Here is a 15,646-nt window from a genome sequence, read left to right on the forward strand (position 1 = left end):
GCCTCCGGCTGGCTTCACTCTGACCTGGCGGTGCGTGCGGCGCTGGGTCAGGCTGTTGCGGCTTCCGAGAGGGAGAAGAAAGGGGTCGTCGGCGCTGCAGCCGATCGTGAGGTGGCGCTGAAAGACGCCAAGGCCGCCCGTGACCGCTGCCAAGCGCTGGAGGGCGAGTTGCAGAGCCTGCGCGACAAGCATGCTGAAGAGGTACGCCGCCGCCAATCAGAGGAGAAGAAGATGAAGGCCCGGGAGGAGGCCGTCAAGAACCGTGATGCTGAGATGGCGGAGCTGGGGAAGAAGCAGGCTGCCGAGCGCACCCGGTTGGAAGAGCTGGAGCATAAGATGGGGCCGAAGGAGTCCGATCTTGCCGCCAAGGCGCGAGTCCTGGCCGAAGACCGTGTGGCCTTTGCCGATCTCGAGAAGAGATCTCGCAAAGCACTGAGGACGCTCTATGAGCACGGCCTGGAGAGGCCGCTGGACACTGACGAGGGCGGCCCCGCCCAGCTGCTTCCTCTCTTGGTGAAGGCGCTTGATGAAGGAAATATGCCCTAGAGGCAATAATAAAGTTATTATTTATTTCCTTATAATCATGATAAATGTTTATTATTCATGCTAGAATTGTATTAACCGGAAACATAATACATGTGTGAATACATAGACAAACAAAGTGTCACTAGTATGCCTCTACTTGACTAGCTCGTTAATCAAAAGATGGTTATGTTTCCTAACCATGAACAATGAGTTTTTATTTGATTAACAAGGTCACATCATTAATTGAATGATCTGATTGACATGACCCATTCCATTAGCTTAGCACCCGATCGTTTAGTATGTTGCTATTGCTTTCTTCATGACTTATACATGTTCCTATGACTATGAGATTATGCAACTCACATTTACCGGAGGAACACTTTGGGTACTACCAAACGTCACAACGTAACTGGGTGATTATAAAGGAGTACTACAGGTGTCTCCAATGGTAGATGTTGGGTTGGCGTATTTCGAGATTAGGATTTGTCACTCCGATTGTTGGAGAGGTATCTCTGGGCCCTCTCGGTAATGCACATCACATAAGCCTTGCAAGCACTGCAACTAATATGTTAGTTGTGAGATGATGTATTACGGAACGAGTAAAGAGACTTGCCGGTAACGAGATTGAACTAGGTATTGGATACTGACGATCGAATCTTGGGCAAGTAACATACCGATGACAAAGGGAACAACGTATGTTGTTATGCGGTCTGACCGATAAAGATCTTCATAGAATATGTAGGAGCCAATATGGGAATCCAGGTCCCGCTATTGGTTATTGACCGGAGACATGTCACGGTCATGTCTACATTGTTCTCGAACCCGTAGGGTCCGCACGCTTAAGGTTACGATGACAGTTATATTATGAGTTTATGCATTTTGATGTACCGAAGGTTGTTCGGAGTCCCGGATGTGATCACGGACATGACGAGGAGTCTCGAAATGGTTGAGACGTAAAGATTGATATATTGGAAGCCTATGTTTGGACATCGGAAGTGTTCCGGGTGAAATCGGGATTTTACCGGAGTACCGGGAGGGTTACCGGAACCCCCCGGGAGCCATATGGGCCTTCATGGGCCTTAGTGGAAAGGAGAAAGGGGCAGCCCAAGGTGGCTGCGCCACTTCCCCCTCCCCTAGTCCTATTAGGACTAGGAGAAGGTGGCCGGCCCCCCTCTCTCCCTTCCCCTCCAAGGAATCCTAGTTGGACTAGGATTGGGGGGGAGGAATCCTACTCCCAGAGGGAGTAGGACTCTCCTGCGCCTCCCCTCCTTGGCCGGCCAGCCCTCCCCCTTGGCTCCTTTATATACGGAGGCAGGGGGCACCTCTAGACACACAAGTTGATCCACGTGATCTATTCCTTAGCCGTGTGCGGTGCCCCCTGCCACCATATACCTCGATAATACTGTAGCGGAGTTTAGGCGAAGCCCTGCTGCAGTAGTACATCAAGATCGTCACCACGCCGTCGTGCTGACGGAACTCTTCCCCGACACTTTGCTGGATCGGAGTCCGGGGATCGTCATCGAGCTGAACGTGTGCTCGAACTCGGAGGTGCCGTAGTTTCGGTGCTTGATCGGTTGGATCGTGAAGACGTACGACTACTTCCTCTACGTCGTGTCAGCGCTTCCGCAGTCGGTCTGCGTTGGGTACGTAGACAACACTCTCCCCTCTCGTTGCTATGCATCACATGATCTTGCGTGTGCGTAGGAAAATTTTGAAATTACTACGTTCCCCAACAGTGGCATCCGAGCCTAGGTTATTTATGTTGATGTTATATGCACGAGTAGAACACAAGTGAGTTGTGGACGATACAAGTCATACTGCCTACCAGCATGTCATACTTTGGTTCGGCGGTATTGTTGGACGAGACGACCCGGACCAACCTTACGCGTACGCTTACGCGAGACCGGTTCCCTCGACTTGCTTTGCACAGAGATGGCTTGCGGGCGACTGTCTCTCCAACTTTAGTTGAACCAAGTGTGGCTACGCCCGGTCCTTGCGAAGGTTAAAACGGAGTCTATTTGACAAACTATCGTTGTGGTTTTGATGCGTAGGTGAGATTGGTTCTTACTTAAGCCCGTAGCAGCCACGTAAAACATGCAACAACAAAGTAGAGGACGTCTAACTTGTTTTTGCAGGGCATGTTGTGATGTGATATGGTCAAGGCATGATGCTGAATTTTATTGTATGAGATGATCATGTTTTGTAACCGAGTTATCGGCAACTGGCAGGAGCCATATGGTTGTCGCTTTATTGTATGCAATGCAATCGCGATGTAATGCTTTACTTTATTACTATACGCAAGTGATAGTCGTGGAAGCATAAGATTGGCGAGACGACAACGATGCTACGATGGAGATCAAGGTGTCGCGCCGGTGACGATGGTGATCATGACGGTGCTTCGGAGATGGAGATCACAAGCACAAGATGATGATGGCCATATCATATCACTTATATTGATTGCATGTGATGTTTATCTTTTTATGCATCTTATCTTGCTTTGATTGACGGTAGCATTATAAGATGATCTCTCACTAAATTATCAAGAAGTGTTCTCCCTGAGTATGCACCGTTGCGAAAGTTCTTCGTGCTGAGACACCACGTGATGATCGGGTGTGATAGGCTCTACGTTCAAATACAACGGGTGCAAAACAGTTGCACACGCGGAATACTCAGGTTATACTTGACGAGCCAAGCATATACAGATATGGCCTCGGAACACGGAGACCGAAAGGTCGAGCATGAATCATATAGTAGATATGATCAACATAATGATGTTCACCGATGAAACTACTCCATCTCACGTGATGATCGGACATGGTTTAGTTGATTTGGATCACGTGATCACTTAGAGGATTAGAGGGATGTCTATCTAAGTGGGAGTTCTTAAGTAATATGATTAATTGAACTTAAATTTATCATGAACTTAGTACCTGATAGTATCTTGCTTGTTTATGTTGATCGTTGGATAGATGGCTCGTGCTGTTGTTCCGTTGAATTTTAATGCGTTCCTTGAGAAAGCAAAGTTGAAAGATGATGGTAGCAATTACATGGACTGGGTCCGTAACTTGAGGATTATCCTCATTGCTGCACAGAAGAATTACGTCCTGGAAGCACCGCTGGGTGCCAGGCCTGCTGCTGGAGCAACACCAGATGTTATGAACGTCTGGCAGAGCAAAGCTGATGACTACTCGATAGTTCAGTGTGCCATGCTTTACGGCTTAGAATCGGGACTTCCACGACGTTTTGAACGTCATGGAGCATATGAGATGTTCCAGGAGTTGAAGTTAATATTTCAAGCAAATGCCCGAATTGAGAGATATGAAGTCTCCAATAAGTTCTATAGCTGCAAGATGGAGGAGAACAGTTCTGTCAGTGAGCATATACTCAAAATGTCTGGGTATAATAATCACTTGATTCAATTGGGAGTTAATCCTCCAGATGATTGCGTCATTGACAGAATTCTCCAATCACTGCCACCAAGCTACAAGAGCTTCGTGATGAACTATAATATGCAAGGGATGAACAAGACTATTCCCGAGCTCTTCGCGATGCTGAAAGCTGCGGAGGTAGAAATCAAAAAGGAGCATCAAGTGTTGATGGTTAACAAAACCACTAGTTTCAAGAAAAAGGGCAAATGGAAGAGGAAGGGGAGCTTCAAGAAGAATAGCAAACAAGTTGCTGCTCAAGAGAAGAAACCCAAGTCTGGACCTAAGCCTGAAACTGAGTGCTTCTACTGTAAGCAGACTGTTCACTGGAAGCGGAACTGCCCAAAGTATTTGGCGGATAAGAAGGATGGCAAGGTGAACAAAGGTATATGTGATATACATGTTATTGATGTGTACCTTACTAATGCTCGCAGTAGCACCTGGGTATTTGATACTGGTTCTGTTGCTAATATTTGCAACTCGAAACAGGGGCTACGGATTAAGCGAAGATTGGCTAAGGACGAGGTGACGATGCGCGTGGGAAACGGTTCCAAAGTCGATGTGATCGCGGTCGGCACGCTACCTCTACATCTACCTTCGGGATTAATATTAGACCTAAATAATTGTTATTTGGTGCCAGCGTTGAGCATGAACATTATATCTGGATCTTGTTTAATGCGAGACGGTTATTCATTTAAATCAGAGAATAATGGTTGTTCTATTTATACGAGTAATATCTTTTATGGTCATGCACCCTTGAAGAGTGGTCTATTTTTATTGAATCTCGATAGTAGTAATACACATATTCATAATGTTGAAGCCAAAAGATGCAGAGTTGATAATGAAAGTGCAACTTATTTGTGGCACTGTCGTTTAGGTCATATCGGTGTAAAGCGCATGAAGAAACTCCATACTGATGGACTTTTGGAACCACTTGATTATGAATCACTTGGTACTTGCGAACCGTGCCTCATGGGCAAGATGACTAAAACACCGTTCTCCGGTACTATGGAGAGAGCAACAGATTTGTTGGAAATCATACATACCGATGTATGTGGTCCGATGAATATTGAGGCTCGTGGCGGATATCGTTATTTTCTCACCTTCACAGATGATTTGAGCAGATATGGATATATCTACTTAATGAAACATAAGTCTGAAACATTTGAAAAGTTCAAAGAATTTCAGAGTGAAGTTGAAAATCATCGTAACAAGAAAATAAAGTTTCTACGATCTGATCGTGGAGGAGAATATTTGAGTTACGAGTTTGGTGTACATTTGAAAAACTGTGGAATAGTTTCGCAACTCAGGCCACCCGGAACACCACAGCGTAATGGTGTGTCCAAATGTCGTAATCGTACTTTACTAGATATGGTGCGATCTATGATGTCTCTTACTGATTTACCGCTATCATTTTGGGGATACGCTCTAGAGACGGCCGCATTCACGTTAAATAGGACACCATCAAAATCCGTTGAGACGACGCCTGATGAACTGTGGTTTGGCAAGAAACCAAAGTTGTCGTTTCTTAAAGTTTGGGGCTGCGATGCTTATGTGAAAAAGCTTCAACCTGATAAGCTCGAACCCAAATCGGAGAAATGTGTCTTCATAGGATATCCAAAGGAAACTATTGGATACACCTTCTATCACAGATTCGAAGGCAAGACTTTTGTTGCTAAATTCGGAAACTTTCTTGAGAAGGAGTTTCTCTCGAAAGAAGTGAATGGGAGGAAAGTAGAACTTGACGAGGTAACTGTACCTGCTCCCTTATTGGAAAGTAGTACATCACAGAAAACTGTTTCTGCGACACTTACACCAATAAGTGAGGAAGTTAATGATAATGATCATGAAACTTCAGAACAAGATACTACTGAACCTCGTAGATCAACCAGAGTAAGATCCGCACCAGAGTGGTACGGTAATCCTGTTCTGGAAGTCATGCTACTAGATCATGATGAACCTACGAACTATGAAGAAGCGATGGTGAGCCCAGATTCCGCAAAGTGGCTTGAAGCCATGAAATCTGAGATGGGATCCATGTATGAGAACAAAGTATGGACTTTGGTTGACTTGCCCGATGATCGGCAAGCAATTGAGAATAAATGGATCTTTAAGAAGAAGACTGACGCTGATGGTAATGTTACTGTCTACAAAGCTCGACTTGTCGCAAAAGGTTTTCGACAAGTTCAAGGGATTGACTACGATGAGACCTTCTCACCCGTAGCGATGCTTAAGTCCGTCCGAATCATGTTAGCGATTGCCGCATTTTATGATTTTGAAATTTGGCAGATGGATGTCAAAACTGCATTCCTGAATGGATTTCTGGAAGAAGAGTTGTATATGATGCAGCTGGAAGGTTTTGTCGATCCAAAGGGAGCTAACAAAGTGTGCAAGCTCCAGCGATCCATTTATGGACTGGTGCAAGCCTCTCGGAGTTGGAATAAATGCTTTGATAGTGTGATCAAAGCATTTGGTTTTATACAGACTTTCAGAGAAGCCTGTATTTACAAGAAAGTGAGTGGGAGCTCTGTAGCATTTCTAATATTATATGTGGATGACATATTGCTGATTGGAAATGATATAGAATTTCTGGATAGCATAAAGGGATACTTGAATAAAAGTTTTTCAATGAAAGACCTCGGTGAAGCTGCTTACATATTAGGCATTAAGATCTATAGAGATAGATCAAGACGCTTGATTGGACTTTCACAAAGCACATACCTTGATAAAGATTTTGAAGAAATTCAAAATGGATCAAGCAAAGAAAGGATTCTTGCCTGTGTTACAAGGTGTGAAGTTGAGTAAGACTCAACGCCCGACCACTGCAGAAGATAGACAGAATATGAAAGATGTTCCCTATGCATCAGCCATAGGCTCTATCATGTATGCAATGCTGTGTACCAGACCTGATGTGTTCCTTGCTATAAGTTTAGCAGGGAGGTACCAAAGTAATCCAGGAGTGGATCACTGGACAGCGGTCAAGAACATCCTGAAATACCTGAAAAGGACTAAGGATATGTTTCTCGTATATGGAGGTGACAAAGAGCTCACCGTAAAAGGTTACGTTAATGCAAGCTTTGACACTGATCCGGACGATTCTAAATCGCAAACCGGATACATGTTTACATTAAACGGTGGAGCTGTCAGTTGGTGCAGTTCTAAACAAAGCGTCGTAGCGGGATCTACATGTGAAGCAGAGTACATAGCTGCTTCGGAAGCAGCGAACGAAGGAGTCTGGATGAAGGAGTTCATATCCGATCTAGGTGTCATACCTAGTGCATCGGGTCCAATGAAAATCTTTTGTGACAATACTGGTGCAATTGCCTTGGCAAAGGAATCCAGATTTCACAAAAGGACCAAACACATCAAGAGACGCTTCAATTCCATCCGGGATCTAGTCCAGGTGGGAGACATAGAGATTTGCAAGATACATACGGATCTGAACGTTGCAGACCCGTTGACTAAGCCTCTTCCACGAGCAAAACATGATCAGCACCAAGGCTCCATGGGTGTTAGAATCATTATAGTGTAATCTAGATTATTGACTCTAGTGCAAGTGGGAGACAGAAGGAAATATGCCCTAGAGGCAATAATAAAGTTATTATTTATTTCCTTATAATCATGATAAATGTTTATTATTCATGCTAGAATTGTATTAACCGGAAACATAATACATGTGTGAATACATAGACAAACAAAGTGTCACTAGTATGCCTCTACTTGACTAGCTCGTTAATCAAAAGATGGTTATGTTTCCTAACCATGAACAATGAGTTGTTATTTGATTAACAAGGTCACATCATTAATTGAATGATTTGATTGACATGACCCATTCCATTAGCTTAGCACCCGATCGTTTAGTATGTTGCTATTGCTTTCTTCATGACTTATACATGTTCCTATGACTATGAGATTATGCAACTCCCGTTTGCCGGAGGAACACTTTGTGTGCTACCAAACAGTCACAACGTAACTGGGTGATTATAAAGGAGTACTACAGGTGTCTCCAATGGTAGATGTTGGGTTGGCGTATTTCGAGATTAGGATTTGTCACTCCGATTGTCGGAGAGGTATCTCTGGGCCCTCTCGGTAATGCACATCACATAAGCCTTGCAAGCACTGCAACTAATATGTTAGTTGTGAGATGATGTATTACGGAACGAGTAAAGAGACTTGCCGGTAACGAGATTGAACTAGGTATTGGATACCGACGATCGAATCTCGGGCAAGTAACATACCGATGACAAAGGGAACAACGTATGTTGTTATGCGGTCTGACCGATAAAGATCTTCGTAGAATATGTAGGAGCCAATATGGGCATCCAGGTCCCGCTATTGGTTATTGACCGGAGACATGTCTCGGTCATGTCTACATTGTTCTCGAACCCGTAGGGTCCGCACGCTTAAGGTTACGATGACAGTTATATTATGAGTTTATGCATTTTGATGTACCGAAGGTTGTTCGGAGTCCCGGATGTGATCACGGACATGACGAGGAGTCTCGAAATGGTCGAGACATAAAGATTGATATATTGGAAGCCTATGTTTGGACATCGGAAGTGTTCCGGGTGAAATCGGGATTTTACCGGAGTACCGGGAGGGTTACCGGAACCCCCCCGGGGCCATAATGGGCCTTCATGGGGCCTTAGTGGAAAGGTGAAAGGGGCAGCCCAAGGTGGCTGCGCCACTTCCCCCCTCCCCTAGTCCTATTAGGACTAGGAGAGAGGTGGCCGGCCCCCCTCTCTCCCTTCCTCCGAGGAATCCTAGTTGGACTAGGATTGGGGGGAGGAATCCTACTCCAGAGGGAGTAGGACTCTCCTGCGCCTCCCCTCCTTGGCCGGCCAGCCCTCCCCCTTGGCTCCTTTATATACGGAGGCAGGGGGCACCTCTAGACACACAAGTTGATCCACGTGATCTATTCCTTAGCCGTGTGCGGTGCCCCCTGCCACCATAATCCTCGATAATACTGTAGCGGAAGTTTAGGCGAAGCCCTGCTGCAGTAGTACATCAAGATCGTCACCACGCCGTCGTGCTGACGGAACTCTTCCCCGACACTTTGCTGGATCGGAGTCCGGGGATCGTCATCGAGCTGAACGTGTGCTCGAACTCGGAGGTGCCGTAGTTTCGGTGCTTGATCGGTTGGATCGTGAAGACGTACGACTACTTCCTCTACGTCGTGTCAGCGCTTCCGCAGTCGGTCTGCGTTGGGTACGTAGACAACACTCTCCCCTCTCGTTGCTATGCATCACATGATCTTGCGTGTGCGTAGGAAAATTTTGAAATTACTACGTTCCCCAACACTTGAGGAGGTCATTGAGGGCCTCGGTCCCATGGCGGAGGCAGAAGCTCACGTTCTGTCTTCAGCCACACTGACTCGCGTCCTCAGCCATCTGCACCTTCGTGACCCCAATGCCCGCCTTGACGAGCTGCTGGAGCCTTTGGCTGAAGACCTCTGCGGAGCCACCACCACAGCTGTTCAAGGTCAAGTGGAGGCTTTGCTAGGGAAGTTCCGCGGCTTCGTCTCCGATCCTCTGTCTGACGATGGCGTGGATCCTGCGGCTGGTGGTGAAGGTGATAACATCGTCGCCCACGGGGGAGCACCTTCCGCAGGCGACGGTGACATCCAGGGGTGACCTGCGGCTATTCTTCTCGTTTTATTCCTGCAACATACATCAGGCCTCATGGAGGCGTTTAGACTTTTCATTTGGTATTGTGAGAACAATATGATTGTAATATTTGCTTCGAGATTTTGCATTTTCCTTCCTATTTGCTTTGTTCTGCGTCGGCAGAGCCCGGCCCCGCGCATACCTCAACCACCATTGGGACGACCGGAGACCAGGACGGTCCAAGGAGTGAGGGGCTACGTGACCAGTTAGGCTCCTGAGTCGCGATGCTCAGGAGTCCCCCTTGACGTGCGAACATCATATGGGAGAGTTCGTGAGGATAGATTAATGTTCTACGTCAGCAGAGCCCGGCCCCGCGCATACCTCAACCGCCATTGGGCCGACCGAAGACCAGGACAGACCAAGGAGTGAGGGGCTATGAGACCAGTTAGGCTCCTGAGTCGCGATGCTCATGAGTCCCCCTTAACATTCAAACAATTTCCATACCTGCCCTTGCCGAGGCACCGGGAGGGGCACGCGACGCCCAGGTCCGGGGGACCTGGTTGGGTGGTGTGCGCTTGGGCATGACACGAGCGCAGCCCCTGTGCCCAGCCCCCTCGCGCGACTCTCCCGAGGGGAGGCGTCGTCGTGAGGCTAGGCGCTGAGCTCTGGGCTCCCTGAGGTTGGTGCAACTGCGGGGTCGCCCTCAGTTGTTTATCACCAGCGCGGAGCATAGTGCTTCCGCTTGTGCACGAGCATAGCCGCTCCTCGGCAGTGTCGACAGCCAGCGCGGAGCATGGAGCTTCCACTTGGGCGTGGGATGGCCCCCCCCTCCGGGAGGAGCCCCCGGGGCGTGTACAGCCCCGCCCTGACACGTGGCTTGCACGGCAGGGCTGCGAGGTGTATCTGGGCACTCGTGAGCCAGCGCGGGACTCACGAGGCCCTACCTCAAGGCGGGTTGCGCCTGGTCTTGAGTCTTGGTGACTATATGTTCCTGCAAGGCGGTTAGATGCAAGCACTCTATGTCCTCAGGTCCCGGCCCTCGAGCGAGCTCAGCCGCCGCTGGTATTCCAGGTCGCGATGCCGTGGTCAAGGCCAGGGGGTGAGGGCTGGAGAGCTAGTAAGAGCTCCTGAGTCGCGATGCTCAGGAGCCCCCCTTTTAACGTGCAAGTGAATTGCATAGGGTGAACGGACCCATGGCGGGCGGTGACCGAGCAAGTGATAGCAGTTGGCAGGTTAAGCATGAAGAGCAGATCAACTTGGATAAATGCAGGAAGATACATGCCACTGTGTTTGGCCCGAGCAGCATGGGATGATGCAGCCCGAGAGGCACCCCTAACAAGGTAGGCTAAAGGCATAGCAAAAGGGATACATGCCACTGGGACGGACCCATGTGGCCTGGGAATAATGCAGCTTGAGGGGCGCTCCCAGCTTAAATGAACTTGGAAGATGTCACCTGGTTCTGTAGACGAAGTAGAGTTGGTGTAGCTGAAGCCAGGTGTTGAAGGAATGGCTCCTCATGAGCCACCGGGACCCTGAGCCTCGGGAGGCTCTGGGGGCTCGGAGGTTCCCTGAAGACCATCCTCATCTCCTCCGGAACGGCGCGGAATCCAGCCTCCTGAGCCGTCATGACTTGCCTCACATTGTGCTGATAGACCGACGCCACACTTGGCAAGCCGAAGGGCATGCGAACGTAGCTGTGTGGTGGTCCCTCACAGCGGCCCTCATGCGATGGCCAGAAGCATTCCTGAGATGCGGCCCTGTTGAGCCATGGGATGTTGATGCAGGCGCGCAGCCCGACATCCTCGCCTGGATGGGGGGCTGCACCTTGTGAGCGACCGTGGCCGCGCATGGCCCTTGCTTCTTGCAGTTCTTCGGTGGTCTTGGTGATGAACTCCTGAGCGGTGGGCACTCCTTGCCCTATGCTCTCCTGAGGAAAATGTGCCATGAGGCACGCCTCCAAGTGGTGCCCAAGCGCCTCCCTCGTGAGGTTGGCAAGGTCGGAGGCTCTCCAAGAGAGAGCCCCCGAGCCCTGCCGGAGGAGGGCGCTGAGCACGCTTTCCTATGCGGTGGAGGGAGGCGCCCCTGGAGAGGGTGCTAATCCTGACAAGGCTCCTGACACGATGCCATCTTCTTGGGGTCCTGCGTGGCGCAACAGCTTCTTCTTGGGGATGGTCTCCGGAGGGCCTTCACTTCTGCCGTCAGGGTTGTCAATTGCTGCAGCTTGGAAGGCACGCTCAAGGGAGCACACCGCATCCCTTTCTTCACATGGGACCGTGATGATTCCCCCGCTTCCTGGAATCTTGAGGACGTTGTAGCCATGGTGAGTGACTGCCATGAACTTGGCCAGGGCTAGATACCCGAGGATGGCATTATACGGCAGGCGGATGTGCGCGACGTCGAAGTCAATGAGCTCGGTGCGGTAGTTCTTGCGCTCCCCGAAGGTGATAGGCAGGCGGACCTGCCCTATCAGTGTGGTGGAGCCGCCAGTCACTCCTGAGAAGGCCTTGGTTGGCTGGAGCTGCTCATAGGGAACTTGGAGGTTGTTGAACGTGTCGACGGACAGGACGTTGAGCCCTGCACTGCCGTCGATGAGAGTCTTGGTGACTTGCACATTGCTGATGACTAGGGAGCATAGCATAGGCAGGGTGCCAGCGATGGCTGCGCACTTGAGCTGGTCTGCCGAGTTGAAGGTGATGGCGCATTGGGACCACCTGAGCGGGCGCGTGGCCTCGAGCTTGGGGAGCGTCGCGTTCACCTAGTGAGCGAACTGTTTGAAGATGCGCTGAGAGGCTGGGGCCTAAGCACTGCCTAAGATGCAAGCGATCGCACACGGCTCCTGGAAGCCCCCATCCCCTTCATCCTGGTGGTGGTCGTCGTTCCTTCTTGGAGGCGGCAACAGGGGAAGACCGACGTTGCCCTGGGGCGATCCTCATGAGGCGGGTCCCTCCAGGCGCCCTCGCGAGGTTGGTCCTACCAGCGGTCCTCACGAGGCCGGCCGCGCCACTCCTGGCACGGGCCACGGTCGTCCCAGCATCCGCTTCCGCGTCCTCCTCCGCGGCCATAGCCCCGGTCGTTGCGCTCGGGGGATCGACCGAAGCGTCCTTCCCGAATGGCTCTGAGCTCTTGACAGTCGCTGGTGTTGTGGGTGTTCAGGTTGTGGAAGGCGCAGAACGGGCGGCCGTTATTGGATGACTTGGGCTGATCTCTGCCTCGCTTGGTGTCGGGCTCTGCTGCGAGCACCACTACCTCTTTGCGCTTCACGTCCTTGGCCTTGGCCTTCTTCTCCTCCACTCCTGCAGCTGGCAGCTCAAGGAGAGAGAGGTGCCCCTCCTCAGCTCTTGCGCACTTGGTCGCCAGGTTGAACAACTCCTGAGATGTGCAAAGCTCCTCGTGGATAGCTGATAACCCACAAGTATAGGGGATCACAACAGTTTTCGAGGGTAGAGTATTCAACCCAAATTTATTGATTCGACACAAGGGGATCCAAAGAATATTCTCAAGTATTAGCAGCTGAGTTGTTAATTCAACCACACTTGGAAACTTAATATCTGCAGCAAAGTATTTAGTAGCAAAGTAATATGATAGTAGTGGTAACAGTAGCAAAACGTAATAGTAGTAAAAGTAATGTTTTTGATATTTTGTAGTGATGATAGCAATAGCAACGTAAAAGTAAATAAGCTAAGAACAATATATGGAAAGCTCGTAGGCAATGGATCGGTGATGGAGAATTATGTCGGATGCGGTTCATCATGTAACAATCATAACCTAGGGTGACACAGAACTAGCTCCAGTTCATCAATGTAATGTAGGCATGTATTTCGAATATAGTCTTACGTGCTTGTGGAAAAGAACTTGCATGGCATCTCTTGTCCTACCCTCTAGTGGCAGCGGGGTCATTACGGAAACTAAGGGATATTAAGGCCTCCTTTTAATAGAGTACCGGAACAAAGCATTAACACATAGTGAATACATGAACTCCTCAAACTACGGTCATCACCGGTAAGTATCCCGATTATTGTCACTTCGGGGTTAACAGATCATAACACATAATAGGTGACTATAGACTTGCAAGATAGGATCAAGAACTCTCATATATTGATGAAAACATAATAGGTTCAGATCTTAAATCATGGCACTCGGGCCCTAGTGACAAGCATTAAGCATAGCAAAGTCATAGCAACATCAATCTTAGAACATAGTGGATACTAGGGATCAAAACCTAACAAAACAAACTCGATTACATGATAGATCCCATCCAACCCATCACCGTCCAACAAGCCTACGATGGAATTACTCATGCACGGCGGTGAGCATCATGAAATTGCTGATGGAGGATGGTTGATGATGACGATGGCGACGGATTCCCCTCTCCGGAGCCCCGAACGGACTCCAGGTCAGCCCTCCCGAGAGGTTTTAGGGCTTGGCGGTGGATCCGTATCGTAAAACGTGATGAATCCTTCTCTCTGATTTTTTTCTCCCTGAAACCAAATATATAGAGTTGGAATTGAGGTCGGAGGAGCTCTAGGGGGCCCACGAGGTAGGGGGGTGTGCCCTAGGGGGGCAGGCGCACCCCCACCCTCGTGGACAGGTGGTGGCCCCCCTGGCCTTCATCTTTTGCAAGGATTTTTTATTATTTCCGAAAAGTTGTTCCGTGAAGTTTCAGGTCATTCCGAGAACTTTTGTTTCTACACATAAATAACACCATGGTAATTCTGCTAAAAATAGCGTCAGTCCAGGTTAGTTCCATTCAAATCAGGCAAGTTAGAGTCCAAAACAAGGGCAAAAGTGTTTGGAAAAGTAGATACGACGGAGACGTATCAACTCCCCCAAGCTTAAACCCTTGCTTGTCCTCAAGCAATTCAGTTGATAAACTGAAAGTGATAAAGAAAAACTTTTACAAACTCTGTTTGCTCTTGTTGTTGTAAATATGTAAAGCCAGCATTCAAGTTTTCAGCAAAGATTATGACTAACCACATTCACAATAACGCTTAGGTCTCAAGTTTACTCATATCAATGGCATAATCAACTAGCGAGCAATAATAATAAATCTCGGATGACAACACTTTCTCAAAACAATCATAATATGATATAACAAGATGGTATCTCGCTAGCCCTTTCTGAGACCACAAAACATAAATGCAGAGCACCTTTAAAGATCAAGGACTGACTGGACATTGTAATTCATGGTAAAAGAGATCCAGTCAAGTCATACTCAATGTAAACTAACAATAATTAATGCAAATGAAAATGGTGCTCTCCAACTGGTGCTTTTTAATAAGAAGATGATGACTCAACATGAAAGTAAATAGATAGTGTCATGGTTCTAACTCTGACAGTGATGTAGGGGGGTAAGTATGGAGAGGTGAGGTCTTAGCTATGGAGAGGTTGTAAGGACGCAAGGTTTACGAGTTCAGGCCCTTCTCAGAAGAAGTAAAAGCCCTACGTCTCGGAGCCCGGAGGCGTTCGACTGGATTATGGGTGTATGAGTTACAGAGGTGCGAACCCTTGTCTCGGAGGAGGGGGGTGGCTTATATAGAGTGCGCCAGGACCCCGGCCAGCCCACGTTACGAAGGGTTCAATGTGCATTAAGGTAGGGCGTTACTGATAACGCTAGTACTAAAGTGCTATGATGACCATAAAAGCTACTTAATGACCGACCGTTAACATGCGGAGTGACTTTAGGTCTCCTGGCCGTCGAGTGGTTGGATCTTGGTCGAGTGATTGCTTCTTGGTCGAATATCTTCGAGTCTGTCGAGTGGAACACCTCCAAGTCGATTGAAAGGTGACTTCTTCTAGGGATGTCCTTGGGTAGGGTACTTAGGACAGGTCCATGCCCCTACCCTAGGTACATAGCTTCATCATTAGCCCCCGAATGGATCGAGGTTCGAGTGGGGAAGGAGTTGGGGATCTTTCCGACTGGTTCTTCATGTTATATGAACGTCTTGTTTTGGATCAATTGTCACGGATGACGTCGTCAACTTCTTTCAGTCGCCTTGATCCATTCTTGGCCTCTTGTCGAGTGAATTTCTTTACTTGTGAAGTTTCGAGTGACGGTGTGAAAGGGATCTTCTGTTTGACGAGTTGTTATGC

Source organism: Triticum urartu, chromosome 2 (genome assembly GCF_003073215.2).
Source record: "Triticum urartu cultivar G1812 chromosome 2, Tu2.1, whole genome shotgun sequence".
In the NCBI taxonomy this organism is placed as follows: domain Eukaryota; kingdom Viridiplantae; phylum Streptophyta; class Magnoliopsida; order Poales; family Poaceae; genus Triticum; species Triticum urartu.